The sequence below is a fragment of the Rhinatrema bivittatum genome, chromosome 9 (assembly GCF_901001135.1).
Source record: "Rhinatrema bivittatum chromosome 9, aRhiBiv1.1, whole genome shotgun sequence".
Lineage (NCBI taxonomy): Eukaryota > Metazoa > Chordata > Amphibia > Gymnophiona > Rhinatrematidae > Rhinatrema > Rhinatrema bivittatum.
The window spans coordinates 21,332,314-21,349,755 of record NC_042623.1 but is presented as its reverse complement, the minus strand read 5'-3'; the positions used below and the strand labels follow the sequence as shown (position 1 = coordinate 21,349,755).

General features: G+C 45.2%; 1 long non-coding RNA gene across 1 annotated transcript in view; it reads right to left on the bottom strand.

The window, feature by feature from the left end:
* The window catches only part of LOC115099513, a 99,106-nt gene extending 82,872 nt beyond the window's left edge, over positions 1–16,234 (bottom strand). The window contains exon 1 of the long non-coding RNA XR_003858813.1: positions 15,970–16,234. This is a non-coding gene — a long non-coding RNA (uncharacterized LOC115099513). The remainder of the gene's footprint in view (positions 1–15,969) is intronic.
* Positions 16,235–17,442: the final 1,208 nt, after the last annotated feature.

Here is a 17,442-nt window from a genome sequence, read left to right as displayed (position 1 = left end):
CCAGGGTTGGACGGGTTCACAGGAAAATTTTACAAAGTTTTTAGCGAGGAATTGATCCCGCCATTAGTGGATATGTATAATGATCTCCGGGGGGGTGGCACTATTTCTCTGACATCCAATACTGCGGGAATTACGGTGCTGGCTAAGCCCGGTAGAGACCACACGTTGTGCGGGTCATATAGACCTATATTTATTTATTTATTTAGCATTTTTCTATACCGACTTTCCAATAACAAAATTATTGATCAATTCGGTTTACATTTTAAACAATAACAACAATGACAAGTAAATGTCTTACAATGAACAGGTCGAATTAACTTGGATTAAGATATATGGGGGTAATAACATAATTAACATGAGCGGTGCCTAATATAGGCTAGAGGCTGGGTTTTAATGATAGACTGCCAAAGATAATAGACTGCCAAAGATCATGTGATTTCTAGAGAAGATCTATATAGTTCTCTAGCGTGTTACCACTGAGGGATATTGGCAGGGATATTTCGCAGGTTGATGTTATGGGAAAGCTTGGTTGAATAACCAAGTCTTGAGCCTTTTTTTAAATGTAGTGGAGCATTGCAGTGATCTGAGCTCTGATGGGAGAGAGTTCCAGAGTTTAGGCCCAGCTGTGGAGAAAGCTCTTTTACTTAATGCTGACTTCATCGGTGGAATTTGAAGGTTGTTTTTGTAGGCTTGTCTCACTGGTCTGGAAGATGTGTGGAGTTGGAGAGGGAATGTGAGCTCGAGTGGTGCCAGGTTGTGTATTGCCTTGTGGGTTACTGAGAGCACTTGAATAGTATTCTGAATTTGACGGGAAGCCAGTGTAGGCTTTTTAAGATGGTGAGATGTGGTCTCTTTTGTTGGACTTGGTTAGGATCCTCGCTGCAGCGTTCTGCAGCATCTGTAGCGGTTTTATGGCGTTGGCAGGTGATTAACATCAGACCTGAAATCCTGGCAAGGGCGCTGGCTCTTCGCCTGGGTAGAGTAGCACCGGGGTTGGTGGATAGGGATCAATCAGGATTTATTCCGGGCCGGCTCGCCTCGGACAATGTACGGAGGGTAGTGGAATTGATGTGGTGGGCTCAGACTAATGAGATTCCGGCGGTTGTTACTTACGGTGGATGCTGAAAAAGTGTTCGACCGGGTACACTGGCCGTATCTATTTAAGGTCATGGAAGTCATGGGAATAGGAGAATATTTCATTACTTGGGTGTTAAAAAGTTATACAGTGGCCCGCATGCTCGGATAAAAATTAATGGGGCTTATTCGGATCCTTTTGAAGTTAAGCGGGGCACGCGTCAGGGCTGCCCGCTGTCCCCCTTGTTATTCGCCCTTTCGTTAGAACCCCTTGCTGAGAAAAATTCGGCGGCATCCTGGCATATATGGTATGCAGGTACGGGATCTAGAATTTAAGATCTCGCTTTTCGCTGATGATCTTTTATTCACTCTTACCAGGCCAGAAACATCCTTACCGGTACTACTAGCGGAGCTTCGGGAGTTTGGGAGAATGTCGGGCTTTAAGATTAATGCTGACAAGTCGGAGTTGCTAAATGTATCTATGAAAGCGGATCATTATGTGACAGTGGGGAACGCATTGCCATTTCGCCAAGCTAAGGAATCTATAAAATATCTGGGAGTCAAACTAGGGTCTCATTTAGATGCTCTCTACAAACTCAATTATGAGTCTTTGTGGTCTCAGATTCAACTAGATTTGGATAGGTGGGACAGAACAAACATTTCTTGGCTTGGTAGAATAGCGGCCGTTAAAATGAACATACTGCCCCGGCTTTGTTATGTTTTTCAAACATTGCCCGTGGCAGTGCCGGATGGGGCCATCAGGATATGGCAGAGAAAACTGTTTCGCTTTATTTGGAAGCATAAGCCACCCAGGGTCTCTAGATCTGTGTTATATAGGGATAGAGCACGGGGAGGCCTCAATGTTCCCAATCTTAGCTGGTACTACACGGCCATTATACTAGGGGTGATAGTTAGCTGGCACGCACAGGGTGCACCTAAGTCCTGGATCGCTATAGAACAGGCAGCGTCCGGAGACTTCCCCTTGGCCTCTAGAGTTTGGAGTAAGGACGTAGGGAAGGTCACCGTTCCATCTCTCACGCCGTTCACCCGGGCGGTGCTGAGGCTTTGGGGGGCCTGGAGGACCAGGTTGGCGGGGTCCAAACGGATTTACCATTTGACATCCTTTTTGTGCAATTCTGGGTTTGCCCCAGGGCTGGATAAAGCCTTTGCGCAGCGCTGGTCAGATATGGGGTTGACAAAGGCGGGTCAGTTGTTTAAGGGATCTCATGTCTTGGAAATGGCGGAGATCCGGGATAAGTACGGGGGAACACAGGGTGATTGGTTTGCTTACCTGCAAGTAACCCACTTTTTAAGATCCGAAGGAGCGCCTGTGGAACTTTCTAGAGGTAAATCCCTTTTTGAATCCTTTTGTGAACAGCGAGGCCCTTTGTTCAAACCGATTACTCGGATATACCTACTCCTTAGTAGTGGGGACAAAACTAAAATGTCTTATCAATTACATTGGGAATCCGATTTGGGCCACGCACTGGAGGACTCTGAGTGGGAACGGTGTCATATGCTTGTGGGCAGGAGCTCTATCTCCGCCAGCATCAAAGAAAACGGCTATAAATTGCTGTATAGATGGTATTTGTCACCGGCCAAATTGCATCGTATGAACTCTCAAATTAGTGATCGGTGCTGGAGATCATGTGGAGTCCAGGGAATCTTCTATCATATGTGGTGGGAGTGTCCCAAGATACAAGCCTTTTGGACTACACTTGCAGGGTTTGTAACTAAGGTTTTTGGGGGGGTACTGGTCCATCCGGATCCCAAGGGTTGTTCTCTTAAGCTTGGTGTCCGGTGATCTTAGTGATCAGCACCAAATGCTGCTCACACAGATATATATAGCTGCTCGGGGCGAAATAGCGCTACGATGGAAAACTGTTGACGCTCCTAAATTGCCGCAGATTCTCTCCAGACTGGACAGGGTATACCAAATGTGCTACCTGACGGCACTAAGACTTGACCGGGTGCATAAATTTCAGGCAGTTTGGGCACCTTATAAGGCATGGTTGACACTGCAGGCTGGACCTTGATTTACTCGTCTGTGATGATCCAATAGAGGAAACGGGGGGGGGGGGGGGGGTTGATTAGGGGTGAAATTGAGCGGCCATTGCTGTGACAAAGTATGGAAATGTAACCAGACATCAAGAAAGTGATGAGGCATAGGTTGTTTCATTGATTGTTTGTTTGTTTTATTTATTTCTCATATCCTGAGTTGGTGTCTCTTGAAGTGGAGGAACTATATTTGTATCATGGGTTCACAGTTACCTGTTTATGCTTATGTTCTGGCTACAGTGTTATTCTGTAAGATATGCCTCTCTTGTATAAATAAAAATTTACAAAAAAAAAAAAGAAAGAAAATGTGGGTCTTTTTTTTTTTCGGATGACAATAAGATCTGCGCAGGAGGACAGCCCAGGAAGAACAGAGAGAATGAGAAGTGATCTAAGATAGCTCTTGAGGCCTAGTCAAAGATTTAGCAGCTGGGATTCAATGACAGGAAGTGCCAAGGCGTGCTTTTGGGGTGTAGAAATCCAAAGACGCTGTACCTGATGGGCAGTGAGAGTCTGATGTGCATGGAACGGGAGAGAGACCTTGGGGGTGACAGTGTCTAATGATCTGAAAACAGCGAAGCAATGCGACAAGATGGTGATTAAGGGACAGAGGGATGCTGGGCTGCATCGAGAGAGGAATAACCAGCAGGAAAAAAGGAGGTGGTGATGCCCTTGTACAGGCGATTGGTGAGGCCTCACCTGGAGTAATGCGTTCAGTTCTGGAGACCGTATCTCAAAAAGGAGAGACACAGGATGGAGGCGGGTCCAGAGAAGGGCGACCAAAATTGTTGTGGGGTCTGCACATAAAGAGTTATGAGATGAGGCTTGAGGATCTATATGTGTCTACCCTAGAGGAGTGATGAGAAAGTGGGATATATTACAGATTTGTAAATACCTGAAAGGTATGAGCATACGGCAATAAAATATTTTTCTATGAACAGGAAGCTGGAGGACTCAGGAGCAATATCAGGAAATATATATATATTTTTTTTTTATTTTTAACAGGCAGGGTGGGTGCCTGGAATGCCATCCCGACAGACGTGGTGATGACAAGAATGGTAATGGAATTCAAAAGGGGTGCGGGATCCCTAACGGCTAGAGCATGGAGGCAATTTCGGTACAACGCTTCTGCCTGGGTGTAATCTGCGGAGAGCAGCATTTACCACCCTAAACAGAAGGAGGGGAGGTGACCTGCATGAAGCAGCAGTTACAGCCCTGAACACACTGCTGGGCAGTGTAGATGGACCATGTTGGTTTTTATCTGTCATCATTTCCGAAGGTACTAAGACCGATGATTAAAACCATCTTCCTGACCTAACAACCACCACCCAAGTAAAGAAAAAGCCTGGCTGACATGTTTGAGGATGAAAGGCATTGCCAGCACTGGCTTCTGGTGGCCGCATATGGAATTTGCTTGGAAGTGAAGGGTTACAGAACAGGCTTTGACAATGCAATTGCTGTTAGAGCTCCCGGATCTGAGAGAAATTAGGCTGCCCGTTCCACGTCTGTTTGCCTTTAGTTTCCATGCTCCTAAGTTATTGAACTCTTGCCAATAGAATACAAGGTCCAAAAGTCAAGTATTTGAAATTTAGGGAACAGGTAAAGAGAGACATATTTCTTTTCCTCACTTAAGTTAAATGCTGGTAGGTACTGTTTTCTATTGTCAGACTGTTTATTCATCGCAATATCTGGGGATTGTGTGTGGAATATTTTATTACTGGGTATTTGGGGTAGGTTGTTTTTTTCTTATTTGTACAACTTAGGGTTAAATTTTAAAAGCTACGTGTGGGCATCCATGTGTGCGTGCTACTCGGCACGCACACATGGACAGCCGATTTTATAACATACGCGCGCAGGGGCACGTATGTTATAAAATCGGGGGGGGGTCGGCGCGCGCAAGAGGGTGCACACGCCGATGCCTGCGGCCTTCGCCTGTTCCCTCCCAGGCCGCTCCAATTTAGGAGCGGCCTGGGAGGGAACTTCCCTTCCCCCTGCTCTATCCTTCCTACCCCTTCCCCTAACACCCCCCCTCCCCCCATTCCTTTAACTTACCGTTTGCGCCTGCCTTGGGGCAGGCGCAGGTTGCGAGCGCCAGCACCCTGCCGGCACGTGATCCCTCGGCACAGCAGCAGATGGCCACTGTGCCGGGGGACCTCTAACTCTTCCCTGCCCCCGGACCACCCCACCCCTTTCCCCGAAGCCCTGAGGCTTTACTTGCGTCGCCGAGCCTTTTTAAATTGGGCCCGGCGCGCGTAGGGCTTTGAAAATCTGGGCCTAAATGTTTTTGAATTAAGGCCCAAAATCAAGTTTTATTAATAAGTAAACATGCATAGCTCCCACACCTGAACCCTTGCGCCACTGGGAACAGGTGAATCAGGCTTGGGTGAGAGAGCATTTAAATGGAGTTTCTTCTTCACAACTCTATTGTAACTTACTTTGAAACAGCACCTACGATGACAGGATAAAATAACCTACCAACGTTATGTGATTGTTAAAAAAAAAAAAAAAAAAAAATATGTTCATGTGGTTCATTGCTTTCATCTACATCCTGCAGAACAACAGTACACAGTACTGTAATATTCCGGCTTACACCTTGCTTTTCTGTGGGAGCATCTCAAGGCATAAAATGCCATCTAGGGCAATTCTTTCATCCTTAAGAAATAGAATACTCTGTTCTATTATTTTCAATCTGTTAAAAATCAGCAAATAAATAGTAATTTTTCAGTACAAACTGCAGAAAGCTGTCATGTTTAACAACTTTGTACCATGTAGACGTTTTGCCAGCTTTTGTTCACTTAGAGATTAAATTGAAACAAAACATTTGATCAGTGGTGCCTAAATTTTTGCATACAACTGTATGCGTCTATATCTTCAATCTTTCATGCGTGTGCGCCAATTTTCAGAGGGCTTAAGCATATGTTTGCTTTGAAAATTTGAGCTAAAGTCTGGGTATACTTCCGACGTGTAGACTAGAGCCCTAAGCGTGTAGTTTAAAATTATGATCCCTAAGGCAGAGGCTGCCAATCTCCACCATAACTTTTGGGACTATGCTGTCATTCAACGATTTTGGGACAAAGTTTTGGGCTACTTGGGACACCTTTTGGCATGGAGCTTGCCCATGGATCCTAAATTATGCCCGTTTATTCCTTATCAGAGACACTTGTACCAGGGATTCACCGTCAAACACAGTGCACTTTCCTGAGTAAAGCTCTTCTGTTGGCCAACCAAACGATTCTAGCACAGTGGCTTCTCAAGGAACCTCCGACATTCATCCAATGGAGACTGAAACTACATAAACTTATTGTTTATGAACAGCTCTTGGCGAAAACATCTTCCTCAGCCAAAAGATATGACATATTCCTAGACGTCTGGAAACCTTATCTGCTTTCCCTCAATCCTCGGGCCCGCAGTAAAATTCTGGACCCCACAGTGTAGCTACATTCTCAGGTCTCACATGGGCTGAGGCCTATTGTCTACTTTTCCGACCGATGACTCTCATTAGTCCGCCTACTCAACCGTTAGCTATGGGGTTATTGTTTCTATTGACAGCCTGAATGAAACCACCCGTAAGCACCCTGAAAGAAAGGGAGTACTTCACTATGGTTTAATGATCCTGGTACCTACAAGCCATAGGCATTTCACAAACCATTGATGACTGTCTATACTTAACACTGTTGTCATGCAAGTATGCCTCTATAGAAGTATAACATTATTGGCTGATTGGATCAGCGCTGGGGGGGGGGGGGGGGGGGGGGGGGGAGGGGGGGTAAATAATTAAGAGGACACACAACGACTAAAAGGCAAACTGTTTATTTATAACGCAGGCGCTGGATAGCAACATGATACGTTAATGTCACATTTCAAGAGTTCCCACGTGCAGTCCCATCACTGCTATTCTCGTTGGAATGTATTCTTGCTTGAACGTCTTCTTGTTTACATGTTCCTTCTTCATGTATGACTTTATATTATGGTCCTTATCTTGTTGCACTTCTTGCTTGTTGTTATGAAAAATTTCAGAAATAAATATATTAAAAATAAATAAATAATGATCCCTAAAGGAACCTTCCAGCCACGGACTGTCTTGCTGTTTTGAGCAATATTAAGGGTTTGGTAAGCAGTCAGAGGTGATATAAGTGCAAGAAGTTGGGAAGACTTGCCTGCTAGGGGATGAAGGAGAAGCAACAGAGGAGCTGGGCTCTTCTGGGCTCCAAGGAGGGAAAGCACAGTTGCCTCTCTCATCCAGGTAGGAGAGGAGCACAACCAGGAAGGATCCAACCCCAGTTCTCAGGGAAAAGTAACTGTCCTGATGGCATTCAAATACCAAGTTATTTAAGGTTCACTGCTGAGTGGAAGAAGAGAATGTTCTGTTTCATACCTGGGGCTTCTGGAGACATTAGAGCCTTGCGGAGAACAGGCAGAGTGTATCATCTTTGCCATCTTGTTTAAGAAGCTGATTTTTTTTGTATTTCTGAACTGTTTCCTGCTTTTTTGTAGTACCAGACTCTTTCTTTTTTGGATTGCAAAAATTTAACTTTTGGTTTGGAACACAACTCATGGCATGTGGACTTTTTTTTTTTTTTTTTTTTAAGACTGAGTGTGATTCCTTTAGGGCTTACAGATTAGCCTGTCCGCCACAGTGGAACCCGGATTCTAAAACTCACACTGGTTGTAGAGGGCTCTGCGGCATCTGGAACCGTGGCCCCTGGTAAAAGGAGGGTGGGTGGGAGGGGTTACATATGGTTGAAAGCACCAGTCTGACACCGCATCCTGGCTGATGACGTGCACATACCTCGCCTGCCTTCCTACAGCCATCCGGAAGCATGCTGAGACTAATAGCTACATTTCCTCCTTTCAGCTCATAAAACACGAGGAGCTGCTCAACAATAAGATAAGGTCATAGAGCAGAGGAGCTGAGAAATTCTTCGCCTGACATCACAGAGTCATACGTTGGAAACAAAAAGTTGAAGAAAATTGGAGATCCAGTTAGCGAACAGCTCCCTTTCTCTACTTGTGAAATAAAATAAATAAATAAATGCACATGTTCCCCTGCGAAGCAAATAGCAAAGCTATGATGGAACATTTTGCATGCTTTTTAAGATCTGCAAAAAATTTAAAAAAAAAGTAAAACAAAGCAAGTTAATGAGGCTGGTTAATAAAACAAAATTTTCAGCAAACACTGAGGAGGAATTATGTCCTTTGGGAATTTTGCTATCCTAGATTCCTTCATGTTCTCTCTTATACATTAACAAAAAGTCCTTTTTCCTGCCAAAGCCTCTTTTTATTTGTTTGTCTTTGATTTGATAATAAATGCAAATTGAGTGTGGCAGTAGTGCTCATTTTGCAGCAATCTACTGTGTTGCTCGAAAGGAAATCCTCGTCTTCCCCACCGTGCGGCCTTCACGTTTGTTAGCATGAGTGCTTCTATTCTGTGCAGCGTTTTTATCTAAAGCTCCGAAGAGTTAATTAAAAGATGTGCAGAGCCTTTTTTTTTTCCCTGAGCCTAATCAAGTTGTTTCTACAAAAGAAACTTCAGCAGAGTAGAAAAGCTCTGTTGGAATTTAGCCATGACACCTAGATTACCATCCATACTGCAGCAAAAAAACAAACAAAAAAAAAAAGTGTCTTGGGATCCAGTTGAGGGCCCAACCTCTATTTTTCAATTGTTCCCCCCCCCCCCCCCCCCCGCTACTAAGTCATCAGCACTACTTCCTGCACTCTCCAGGAATCCCAGGAGGTTTCCCCTCCAAATATTAACCAAAGCCGACTGTGGGCAGCTTCTAGTGGGATCATTGCCCAGTGCAGTCTGACGCCAGGCTATTTATGCAGTGGTTTGTATAATAAAACAGACAAGCACTTCAGGCTTCAAGAAGCGCACCCTGCAAGGGAAACCGTGGTTTCTTTGCCCACTATCACGTGCTGTCCACAAGCAAAACCAGTTATCATGGCTTCAGCCATAGAGGTCGACCTCTGAGCCATCTGTGGATAAATGGAGTCATCTTATTGGTCTCTGCATGTTCCAAACTTGATAAAAAAAAAGTGTTATTTTGTTAAAGAGAATTTGGTTATAGAGAATGTTTCCTGGAATCCTGTTCTCTTCAGCTGTGCAAAACTCTTACTATAGCCAAGGATGCTTCTGACACATTAAATAATTACTAGGAAGGAATGAAAACAACTTTTATAGAATCTTTTCTTGTGATTCATTGTTTAAATCTACATACAAACAGAAAACAACACCCAACATAGAACACTACTGTAATACTCTGGCTTACCCTTTGCTTTTCCGTGGGAGTGTATTGAGATTGAAACAATAGAGATCACAAGTTCAGGGGCAGTTCTCTTGCCCTTAAGAAACAGAAGTACAATGGTGAGCTGCACTAACTGAGAATTTGATGCAACGCATGGCTCAGGATTCTTCGACGTAGTGCTGTAAGTTGAAAACAAGCCATTGTTCTCCTGGAGAAACATCCACACAACTACCTTTGGGAGAGCTGGTCCATGCCTAAGAAATCTAACAAAAAGGCTATTGGTTTATTTAATCCCCCCTGATGCCCTCCCTGGCAGCACCCGTCATCCCCCCCCCCCCCCCCCCCCCAAGGCACACACACCTCACCCTCAGGTTAATGCATTTATTTTGCTCCTCAGAACCACTGGACGAGCGCCATTCTTTGACTCCACTTTCTAGCAGAGGGCTTGCACTTTAGGACAGGTTCCACCTGAGGTCGGTGTCTTCAGCTGGCCTCTGCTCGCACCTGCATTTGACCTGTAGAAAGCTTACCATTCCTACCCTTCTGGTTGAAGCAATGTTGATGCAGCGTCCAAGTCATTTGAGTGGGGATAAGGTTGAGACGAACTCTGGGTTGTGACACTTTAATGACTATTGTCCCGTAGCTTTTGGCCGGCCCGGTCAACATGGCATTCGAAGCGGGTTATGAAACTTGAGAGTAGCGAGCCAGAACATGGGGTGGGAGGCAGGGGATCACCCCACACACACTTTTTAAAGCGGGAAAGACCAGGACCCCCCCCCTCCCCACCCACTTCTCAACAAAACAAAATCCCACAGAGCTTGCGCTTCCCCCCAGCACAGGGCTGTGGTGAGCAGGCAGTTAGCATGGCGAAATGCCGAGCCTGCACGTGCCTCACCTCCTATAAGGAAGCTAGGATGGGGGGCATCATCTGCGAGGGGCACAGGCTCAGTGAGTCCCTAGACTCACTTCAGGCTGCTGTTAGCCTCTCATCACTGCCTCAGGGAGCCATTCCAGGTCAGTCCAGTACAGTTCAGTGGAGAGGGAGAAGGCAGGAGCCATGAGAGCGAGAGGGGAGAACACAGGGGAAGCAATGGGTGTCATATGAGGTTGTAGGTTAGAATGGGAGCAATAAGGTGGTGTAAGGTGGGATGAGATTATTAGGCATAAGGCTGAGGCTTGGAGGGGAGCTATGAGGTCCAGGAGGGGCGAAGAGATGGTAACTTCAGGGGCATGTCCTTAGTTGTCATCGAGACTCTCCAGGCTTGGAGGCCCCTGCTCCTTAGCTTGGAAAGAAGGCAGGAAGAGACAAAAGACGACAGCCTGACAAAACATGAAAGAAACTGACTTACACAGACAAATATAAATCAATTATGTCCAAATTAGCTGGAAAATGTAATGGAATTAATGTGCATTACTGTCTCCAATGGAGATCGAGGCTCCAGTTACAATGTGGGAAAGTTATAATTGTCCCTTCAGGGAAATACCCATCTTCTCTCAGTGGGTCTGGGCTCAGAGACGGGAATCCCATTTCACCTTCTTTGCACTGTGTTAGTTCATCTTGTCAGTTTGATTGATGTGGGCACTTAGGAGGTGAGTAGGAACACAAGGGGGCTGGAGGCTGAAATCCTACGCGCTGTGCCTATGGGCCTAGCGCCTGCAGCCTGTACAAAACGCGCCGCTCAGAGTGAATGAGCCAGTGGCAAAAGCAAGACAGTTAAAAATAAGATTATCAGTCAAAATCACTGCTCTGGGTATCAGCTTGTCTGCACAATGTTCAGTAAGGGAGGGGAGGCTGGGTCAAGTCACAATCCCCTGCCCCCTTGTATGTTCTCTGCTCCTTTTCTCCTCATTTCAGGTCCATACGGAAGACAAAAAGGGGGCTGTGTGTTTGAATTTCTATTACCCGGCTCCTTTATGTCAAATAAAAGTATAAATAAATAAAAAGGATGAATCAAATATATATTGCACACAGATGACAACCATGAGGGGAAAAACACAGTGTGGGGTTGACCGTGATCCTGGGATTGCGAGCTGCCGAGGAGGTGTGCAAACCACCAGGCCCATTCCCTGGGTAAGTTCATTGAGGCTGGAACCAAGTGACAAGGCAGCTTACTACGAAGTCCCATGATGCCACAAAGCAGCCGAAGTGAACACCACTGTTAATGTTCGGATGTCCCTTGAAATGACGGGAATGGTTCACAGTTGTTGCCTTCCTTCACAGACCCGAGACTTCAACAGGCTGAAGAAAGGCACAAGAAGAATCACTGATCCCAGCAAGTCACCAGCTGGTGAAAAGGCACTGGGCCAACTACTCTCTTGTGCCAGCTTAAACCTCACAGAGTTATCAGAAGCAGATTTTGGAGACCCATGCACTAAATTTCATGCCAATGGACCGGGAGGTCCTGGATACATTTTTTGCCCCTCCCCCCGGCAACAACAAATGTCGTGTGCCTCCATGATGAAAATTCTAGTCCCTTTGGAGACCTCAAGCAGACTAGCAACGTTGGCGAATCTATGGTCCCAAGACATGTCTCGACTCATTTTGGCATCCCAATTGGCCAACTGCTTTAAAAGTATCACAAAAAGCGTGGAAAATGTGCAATTACGAGAATCCCCATTATAAGCTGTTACACCGAACTTATATTGCTCCAAATGTGGCTTATAAATGGAAAATAACCAATTCCGCAGCATGCTTAAATGCACAGCAGTTCAAGTAATAGAGCAAAGAGTGGAAAAACTGGAAACAGATTATAAGATTGTAGAGAAGAAGGTGGAATATAATGAGGAGTACAATCTAATTTAATAAGATCTGAAAAAATGTTCTTGGATAAATAGAATACCTAGAAAATCAGACAAGGAATCAGAATCTGAGGTTGCTTAATTTTCCTAAGACTAATTTAATGTCTCCAAATGACCTTTTCTGTAGTTACCTAAAAAATATTTTGAAATACTCGGAAGCTTCTATTCCAACAATATCTAGGATATATTATCTTCCTCAGATTAATAAAGGAGAACTGGGTCCAAATTCGAAAGAAGTGCCTGAAAGTATAGATCTAAACTTGACTGATTTTCTGGAGAAATCTTTCGAAACACATATATCATCTAGAGCCACTTTGTTGGTTCAATTTGTATATATGACCGAAAGAGATTCTGTGCTGAAATTATATTTCAGAAATCAAAATCAGATGTTTTATGGCCAGAGCATTAGAGTGTTTCCAGATATCGCTCGTTCGACACAGATTCGTCGAAAGAAATTTATTGATTTAAGATCTGAAGTTTTGGGGAAAGGGGCAAAGTTTATGTTGAGATATCCTTGCCGCTGTATAGTTATACACCAAGATTCTAGGTATATCTTTAACCAACCAGAGCCGTTGAGGGGATATCTGGATGCCCATCCCTAGTGACCCTTATAGAGGGGGGAAAATGAATTTAAGCATGAAGAGTAAGATAGTTTGGATTTACTGTATATTATTTCCTTAAATTCTGCTCATACAAAATATGTATGTCTCTTATTTTACTTTGCACTATGAATGATTTTGAGATAATCCAAGGTTGTAATGAGATTTCTTAAATTATGTAATGTGAATTGTAACTTAAGCACCTTGAATTTGTTAATAATTTGAAATGTAATAAACAGTAAATAAAAAAAAATGCACAGCAGTAGTGGCGACATTGTACCATAATTTCTGGGATTGCCCGAAAATCCAAAAGCTCTGGGAAAAGATAGTTCGATATCTAAGTACCCTTCTGGCAAGGGACCTACCAATGGATCCTGCCGCCTGTATACTGCATCTCATTCCGGATTCTACACAGGAGAAGAGCCGCTGGAGTCAACATGCCTTTTTACGCAAGGCCTTTCTATTGACCAACCAAACAATCCTTTCCAAGTGGACTGATAAAGAACCTCCGACTGGTGTTGCAGTGGCGGCTGCGACTACACAAACTGGCGATTTATGAACATTTGCCTGCAAAAAAAGCATCCTCAATAAAGACATATGATCTCTATCTGGACATCTGGAAACCATATCTATGTTCCCTGAATCCTCGGGCACGCAGCAAAATTTTAGGACTTAACTGTTTAAGCCTATGGCCACTTGGTCTGGGAGGCTGAGGTTCACTGTTCTCAGTGCTCCGCTTATCGTGAAAGTGAAGTTTCTGTGTTCCTATAGCTGACTCAATGCCGTCTGATCCTTATAGTTATTGCCTCCTCAAGACTTCAAGTCGTTACTATTCATATTTTCTCTCATGTTTCATATTTCTTCTTCGTTTTTCATTGCGCATCCCTATTTTATTTTGTTTTCCTTTAATTACTGCCTCTAAACGGTGTTTGTGGGTGGGGGGGAGGGAGGGAGGGGATAGGGAGATGGGAGAGGGTATATGGACAAAATGGTTTACATTACCTTCCTGGTTTTCATTAGTATCCCTTTGGCATCCCTAAGGGTCTTACAGGTTGATGCCGCGGCTCTTACCGTCGATAACCATCATGTGGGGACTGTTTTCATGGTTCTATTTAAATGACTTATTCTGTTGTCTGTATACGTTTGTGATGTTAAATTTTTAAAATAAAAGTTACAAAAAAAAAACCATGCCAAAAGCTTTTTTCCTACACGCACCTGTTTCAAATTCTAGCATACATGCTCTAACACTTCTTTTCACATTTATAATTACACTCTTCTACAATAAGATACAGAGTGGTTTACAACGCAATTGTAGCACACAAGAAATAATTCAATCAAGTATTATAATTCAATAAAGAATGCAATAAAACACAATAATGCCACTAACCTGATCCTTAGCCAAACTCCCCTTTCTCTCACTTAATGTCCGATGCCCTACATTTCCTTTTGCACATGCATTAACATATACTCAGAACAAAGTACACAAACTACTATTGTGCACACTAACACAAAAATCATACCGTTCATGCCTACCAGCTGCCTGAGCACTAACTAGCATGTGGCTGCTAAAGAAAATTGTGCAAAAACATTAAAAACAGAGAAGGGGGGGACTGGCAGTTTCAGGAGGAGAGCGGAGGTAACAGGAAGGAAGCAGTACAGGGAGAGGCAGAGAGGGAGGAGATGGCAGTGGCACAGGCAGAGTAGTCAGGCCAGAGGCGTGGCTTAGGGACACCTATATAACTCAGGTCAGGCTCATGAAACACTGGGTGGAGAAAAGCTGCCCAGCGTGGCAGAAGGGATGGGAGAAGAGGAAGAGAGGAGTCATAATTTATTTTATTTACTTAAAATCTTTTCTATACCGTCGCTAAGTTATATACCATCGCAACGGTTTACATGTAGGCACATAAATGGAGGCAGGGACTGTCCAGAGTTGAAGATGCTGGACCAATTACTACAATAGCAGGGGCACAACCACACAAAAGGATAATACACTTCACTGAAAAAAGAAAATGACTGTATGCTAGAGCTGGTCCTGCAGAACCACACAGTGCTCTTTGGTAGAGACGTTACAAGGAAATGCCTGGCAGCAAAGGACTGCACTTGAAAACAAAACCCTCAAGCCTGAAGTCACCAAGTGTGCAAACTGTGCAATTGCAAAGGGTGGCACACCCGGGGGGGGGGGGGGCGGTCTCAGAGTAGAAGAAGGGAGCAGGGAGAGAACCGTGTGGCTGCCAGTGGACTTGATCCCAATGGCAGCGGAAGAAGTGGCCCATACGGCTGCCATCCCACCAGCAATGGAAGGAAGGACAGGCCCACACTGGCGACTCAACGCATGTACATGACATGGGAGCAGAAGAATATGGAGCCTGTTCTGTGGCTCCTTCTCCATGATGGCCCTATGGTCTTCAACCCTTGCGGTGCTAGAACTTCCTCTACGATCATCTCACAAGGCCCGAGATAAGCACACAGAAAGTGTTAGCACCACGAGGACTGAAGATCGTGGGGATGGCACAAAGGAGAAGCCACAGAACGGGCTTCTATAGGCTACAGCTTTAACGCTCCTGCTCTCCTCCCCCAGCGAAGGAAGCACCGGGTGGCAGCAGCAGCAGAGGAGGAGTAAGAGGTCTGCCTGGGGTCTGTATGTGTGTGAGCCTGACTGGGATGTGGGTGGGTGGGTGTGAGCCTGACTGGGATTTGGGTGGGTGGGTGTGAATGGAAGCCTGCCTGGGGTGTCTGTGTGTGTGAGAGAGAGAATGGGGCTGCAGGTGAATCTCAACCTGCCAGCAGCCAAAGCGAAGAGGAGAGCACGAAGCTGCTGGTGTAGCCCAACCAAAGCAGAACTGGAGATGCTCAGGCTTGGGGGGGGGGGGGGGGTTGTATGCCTGTATACATTATGTATACCAAAGAAACCTGAAAAATAGGGGGATCCTCTCAACAAACAAAAGCCAATTCACTCTACCTCATTTATTGGCGTCATAAAGATAGAAGTGTTTCTAATCATAATTGGTATAAAAACATCCCAAAAATTAATGAGCTACAGTTCTTGTGTACTCCCAAAAAACAATAATAATCTTGAAGTGCTGATCTATTCCACATAGCCCCATAGTGTCCCAAATCCAGTTTAAGATACACAGCCGAGGTATGCACTGCCCCTCCATAGGCCGGGCTTCCTCAGGGGGCTGCTCCCTGACCCTTACCTGCATGCCAACAGGGACGGCTCCCCTGAAAACGATCACTTATTCCTCCTGCTTGTAATCCCCAGTTAGTCGCTCTTCTCTCAAAAGCCAAATGATTCAAGGGGGCTCCTGCGTAACGGGAAACAAAGCGTCCGTCGCTTTCCCGCGCCTTTCTGAAGTGTTAGTGGAGTCCAAACGGAAAGTCTTCCTGGGCAAAACGCCCTAAGTTTTAAATTAGACAAAGCGGTCGCGGGCAGGAAGTGTCCCCCCACCATCCAGAACAATATTTTTTTTTTTTTTTTTTTGTATAATCAAAAGATTTAAGTCGCTCCCACCCGTCCGAATCCGCTTAGTATTGGTCTCGTGCTTCCTACATTGAGGGAGCCCACCGGAAGTGACCCTAAGCTATGGCGTCCTCTCGGATCCGCGACCCGAATGCTCAAAAGCAAGGTTTCGTAAAGGCCATCTCTCAGGATTAGTTTTACCTGAACCCCCCCCCCCACCCTCGGGTAAATTATAACAGAATCCAAACCTCCTGCAGCTAGAGAAAGGCTTCCCCCTCTCTGGCTGAATGTAAACCCGCTGAGTTTGATGGGGCGTCATTGAAAAGTTTGCTCCCATCGTTGCAGCAAAACAGATACGTAATACCTCCCCTCTTGCAATTAAGCTGTCGGGTGACAAAGAAATCGTAACGGATGACTTGATGATTCCGTGCACGCCAACGTTTCACCCAAGGTGCCTCCCGCCCGGATGCAGCTTTGGTGCTGAATTAACCCGTGCTAAGAGCGCTGGAGCGAGCTGCGGGGTTGGTTTTTTTTTTTGTGACCCCAGGAGACGGAATAAATGGAGCGGGGCTGTGGGAGGGAAGGGGCAGCAAAGAAGCTAGCGCCCGCCGGCCCTGAATACCCTCGGACATCAGCTGCCTTGGAGTTGCCTCCAGGTCAATCAGATGCATTAAACTTAGAAAGCAATTAAAGTCTTTTATGTAGGGTCAGCCCGGGGGCTCAGTGGTAAGTGCTGTGCATTTGTCCCCTTTGATTTTGGGCATTTGTACAAATACATTTTTTACACCCATAAAATTTCATTTTATGAATGTAAGTTAAAAAATATGTGCATAAAATTGTTTTATGCTCGAACAATAGTATTTACGTCCATAAACAACTGAAAACAAATAGAACGGTATTTCAGAACGAATATGGTACATTTTCGTTTGAACCGGAAATAAACCGAGCAAAATGTTTCCACATGCCCGCCTCTACGGCGCACATCCGTTTGGAAGGTCCCCAGCTTAATTCCCGGATCGGATCTTCTGCACCCCAGGTGGGTTGGGTTTGGGCAGGCGGTGGAAGGAGGGAGAAGTCATGGATCTCAATAAGGGAGATTACCTGCTGGCAGGATTTTAAAGCCCGTGATACCGGGTTCTGGAAGGAGCTTTGGTGCATGGCTCCTAGCCTCAGGAGCACTGTCGCTGCAATGAACGGTGAGAGGAGGGTC